The 5,293-nt window shown below is 36.5% G+C and overlaps 1 non-coding gene across 1 annotated transcript; it reads right to left on the bottom strand.

Moving 5' to 3' along the window:
* Positions 1–2,711: 2,711 nt before the first annotated feature.
* LOC142449364 (U1 spliceosomal RNA) lies at positions 2,712–2,874 on the bottom strand. Its single transcript, XR_012784559.1, has one exon. It is a non-coding gene; the product is annotated as a U1 spliceosomal RNA (small nuclear RNA).
* Positions 2,875–5,293: the final 2,419 nt, after the last annotated feature.

Genomic DNA, 5,293 nt, shown 5'->3' with positions numbered 1-5,293 from the left:
CCTGTTACCTTTTTTGTTGACATGTTTTCACTTTAACTTTTGGGGGAAGGATATTTCTAGCTATCCACCTGCCAGAATAGGAATTGGAAGCTGTTGGTTTTCTGTTAGTCTCTCGGTGCCACAGTCTTCAGTTTCAAAAGATGGATTTGAAAGGGTTTGGCATAAATAATAAAAATAATAAAACTCATAACCAAACTATACCTATTTCCTTTGAGTTGACACCAACTCAAGGTAATCCAATGTATTACAGAGCAAACCTTAGCTGCAGGGGGTTGTCTTGTCTATAAGTTTTGTGTCAGCCTAGGTCGACTAGAGAAACAAATTCATAGACAAGAAAGAGCTTTTTATGAAAGAACACTTATATATTAAGAAAACATACTAGCTCAGTCCAGATCAAGTCCATAAATCCAAAATCAGCCAATAAATCCGATACTAATCTATAAATTCCTCTTCAGACTCATGAAACCCATGTAATGATGCTGAATGCAGGAAGATCACAGGCCTGTGGGTGGAAAGTCCTGTGGCTCCACTAGTGGTGGAATCATCTCAGCACTGGCAGGGTTCTCCACGTGGTTCCTTCAGCTCCAGGGCTCTGGCTGCAACAGTGCAGCTCCATCAGGCTCTTCCTTCTTCAGTAATGTCTCCAGAGAGTGAGTGTATGTCCCGCCTCCAATGAGCTATTTAATCTCCTTAGCACCTCCAGATGAGGCCATCAAGATGCAAGCTGATTGACAGGCTAAATTCCACCTTTTCACTATTAAGTCTCAAATTGACAACCGCTTATGGAACTACCACACCATTTAATTCATTACTTACAGAAGTAGATTGCAGAACTTCTTGCACAATATAATTGGGTGGGTTGGAACCACTAGGTGTTGTGTGAGTAGTCAGGTGTAAACTATTATTAGATAATTTTAACGGGGGCTCATTCAGCTCTTAGCACAATACATACATACATTGTGTCAAGCGCATCTGTACATTTGATGCCACCATCATTAAAAATAAAAATTTCTCTTTACTTGAGCCCTTTGATATCAGCTCCTCATTTCCCCTCCCTGCCCCACCCTCACTCCCTCATGAATTAAATTATTATTTTTTCATGTTTTTCACTGACCGATGTCTCCCTTGACCCACTTTTCTGTTGTCTATCTCCCATGGAGGGGCTTATATGTAGATCATTGTGATCAGTTCCCCATTTATCCCCCACCTTACACTTACCCCCCTTGTATCACTACTCTCATTATTGGTTCTGAGGGGTTTATCTGTCCTGGATTCCCTGTGTTTCCAGCTGTGATATGTACCAGTGCACATGCTCTGGTCAAGCTGGATTTGTAAGGTAGAATTGGGATCATGATAGTGGGGGGAGAGGTGTAAAATATTTACACCATGTAAGAACCTAAAAACAGTAGAAATCTTACTAATTCTAATATTGACCATGGCGATTTAGGAGAATCCCAATAATTATTTAACATTTTCTAATGGGTAGGCCATATAATTAACAGAGTAATTTTTGAAATAACACAGTGAGATATTTGGTATTGTTATTATTTTTCACTCTATATTTTAGAAAATCTTGGTCCATACTCTTAGTTGACTAAATTCTGTAAACCAACTATGTAAATCAAGTGGGAATTAGCTATTAAGTATTACTTCAACTTATTTAGAATCTATTAGAATTATTTTTAGAGTATAAATGAAGGGTTGAGTATGTATTCTAAAATGTGTATCTCCACCAAATAGAAATTTGTTGAGTATATGTGATATTTCAATATATGCAGAACTGAGTAGAACATATGCTCAAACCATCATGGACATATCACAAGGAACTTCTATTATTGGAATACAAATTTTAATAATTTACCAGATAGAGAACCAAAATATGTAACTGAGAGTAGTATTATTTTGTATTAGGGATATTAATTCATTATTATGTAAATAAAGAGTATAACAATTTTCTAAAATAACCAGTATAATAACAATGCAATTAATTAAAATAATATCAGAATATCCTGTATACAAGTCAATAAAATTACTGTATCTCAACTATTAATGAGATATAAGCTTTCATTAGAAGCAGTATATGTTAGCCTGGGTAGACTAGGGAAACAAATCCATGGACACACATATGTGTATAAGAAATATATTTATATGCAAGAGCAATTGAACATTGAAAAAACATCCCAGCCCAGTTCAGATCAAGTCCTTAAGTCCGGTATTTGCCCATATTTCTGATATCAATCTAAAAAGTTCTTTCAGACTCATGAAACACACGTAATGATGCCGAATGCAAAGGATCACAGGCCAGTGGGTAGAAAGTCTTTGGATCCAGTGTCATTGGAAACATCTCAGCCTCACTGGGGTCTCTCTGTGGCTTCTCTGGCTTCCAAGGTCTGGTTGCTTAGAGAGTGGTGTCTTCCACCTTCAAGGAGGAAGTATCAGATTTCCCAGAATTCTCAGGAGAAGGCCATGCCCACAGAAGCCTCATTGGCTATCTCCAGATTGACAGCCTAGACTCCACCCCTACATTCTTGATCCTTAAATTGACACCAGGTTAGGTGACTACCACATAGTATATTGAATAAGTGTTAGAACTGAATTCTGGGAAATATAAATAATTTAACTAAAAGGGAGAGTGTATGTTTCAGTGGTTACAATATTGAAACATGTAATCTTCGCTTCAGTGACACTATTTTTCTTTTCTTTTTTAAATAAAGGGAAGAGCATAGCGCAGTCCCCCACTACCACACAATATGCAGTCGAGTTTCCCACCCTTGGGGAGATCGCAGGGTCAGCACATCCGGAGTGCAATGGATAAGCCTCGCCCTGGGAAAACCACCTTTGTGATCTTGGTATCTCCCCTGCCAGGTTAAGTATGACAATATTTTTCATAAATATACAAGTACTTTATTAGGAAAGCCCGGAGAGAAACGTAGCTTATTCAAAACAAACAGTTTAATTAGGGGCTAGTAATATATTGCCATAATTGGCAATAAGCATCCCCATGACAAATATTGACTTTTATCTGTAAGATTATAAAACAAAATTAAGGAGCAAATGTTCATGATTAATAAGGTTAGTTACTTCTTAGCATATTTGAAGGGAATTAATCTGGTTTCTTGATTCTAAGGAGAGAATAGACTCCATTCAATAACTAAAGAGAGAAAGGGTAGGCATTTGGATAAGATAACAAAACGGTTCCTCCTTACTTATATTTCAATTATGATATTCCAATCTAAGAAGAGAACATTTACTATATAAATGTTATATATATATATATATATATATATACAACATATATTTTACACATGGGTACATATTCTAATTCAGAATTGAATAATTATTTATAAAGTATTTATAAATAATAATTATTTATAATAAATATATTATAAATAATAAATATTTATAATTATTATTATTTATAAAGTATTTTTCTCTCAGAAAATGACAGATCTTAAATGAAGACAATGAATAGAAGGCTGTAATCAATCGTCCATCCTTGGGGCGGCCACTGCCATCTTTGAGTATGGTGCTGTCCTCTTTGGATACTTGTTTTGCTGTTTTTGGTAGGTGCCTTTAGGTTGGTTTTGGCCCATGCACAACTCAATGAAACAAAGTCTGGTCCTGCGTCATGCTCATATGTTTGAGCCTATTGTTGCCAAATTTGGTCAATCCATCTCATTGATCGTCTTCCTCTTTTTGCTGTCCCATCCACTTTTCCAAGTTTGGTGGCCTTTTCCAGCGACTGGTCTCTGCTAATAACATGTCTAAAGTACTTGAGACAGGTCTCACCCAACTTGCCTCTAAAAAGCATTATGGCTTTACTTCTTTCAAGAACAATCTATTTATTATTTGGACAGTCCATGAAAATTTCAATATTCTTCACTTACACCAAAGCTCAAATACATTGCTATTTCCACAGTTCTTCTTTATTCCATGTCCAACTTTCCCATGCATATGAATCTATTGATAAAAACATCATGATTTGGGTCAGGCATACCATAGTCTTAAAAGCAGTGATTCTCAACCTTCCTAATGCTGCGACCCTATAATACAGTTCCTCATGTTGTGAAGAGCCCCAACCATAAAATTATTTTTGTTGCTAATTCGTAACTGTAAGTTTGCTATTATTATGAATCATAATGTAAATATCTAATATGCAGGATGTATTTTCATTGTTATAAATTGAGTATAATTAAAGCATAGTGACTAATCACAGACACTATATATAGTGTAATTATATATAGTGAAATATTCCTTTCTAATTACAAATAAATGAAATTTTGTCTTGAAGCATGGTGTAGCCTGGGTAACAGTCTTCATGCTGGGTACTCTTATGTGGGTGTATGTGCATGTGGGTGGACCCACCTGGAGACGGATAGAGGAGCAGTGTCTCGGTTCCCAAGACCATCGGAAATCTGTGTTTTCCGATGGTCTTAGGCGACCCCTGTGAAAGGGTCGTTTGATCCCCAAAGGGGTTGTGACCCACAGGTTGAAAATTGATGTCTTAATGTAACATCCTTGCTTTTTAATTCTTTAAAGAGATCTTGTGCAGCAGATTTACCCAATTCAGTGCATCATTTGATCTCAACTGCTGCTTCCATTACCATTACTTGTGGATCCAAGACAAAATTAAATCCTTAACAACTTCAATCTTTTCTCCATTTATTATGCTGCAAGCATTTTGGGTTTCTGTACATTGAGTTATAATCCACACCAGCTGTCTTCATCAGGAAGTATTTCAAGTTTACCTCATTTTCAGCGCTCAGGGTTGTGTCATCTGCATATTGCAGGTGGTAGGTAAGCCTTCAATCCGATGCTATATTCCTCTTCATAAAATCCAATCTCTCTGATTACTTGCTCAGTGTAGAGGTCAAATACGTAAGGTGAAAGTATACAACCTTCATGCACACCTCTCCTTATTTTAAACATGCAATGCATTCCCTTGTTCTGTCCACACAACTGCCTCTTTATCCATGTACAGATTCCACATGAGTGCAAAGAAGTGTTCTAGAATTCCATTTCTTGTCAAGGATATCCATGACCCACATAGTAAAATACTTTGAATAGCCAATAAAACACATGTAAACATCTTCCTGGCAGTCTCTGCTTTCATCTAAGATTCAGCTGAAGTCAGCAATGCTATCCCTACTTTAATGCCATATAAATCTACTCTCATTTTCATAAGATTGAGCCAACTCTTATATGCAAGAATATCTTCACCACAATCATATAAACTTGCTACAAATTAAAAAAGTCACTGTCATAGAGTGGATTTGGACTCATAGTGACCCTA

Source organism: Tenrec ecaudatus, chromosome 5, assembly GCF_050624435.1.
Source record: "Tenrec ecaudatus isolate mTenEca1 chromosome 5, mTenEca1.hap1, whole genome shotgun sequence".
NCBI lineage: Eukaryota > Metazoa > Chordata > Mammalia > Afrosoricida > Tenrecidae > Tenrec > Tenrec ecaudatus.
Note: the sequence above shows the minus strand (reverse complement) of the source record. Positions and strands in the feature narration are given on the sequence as shown.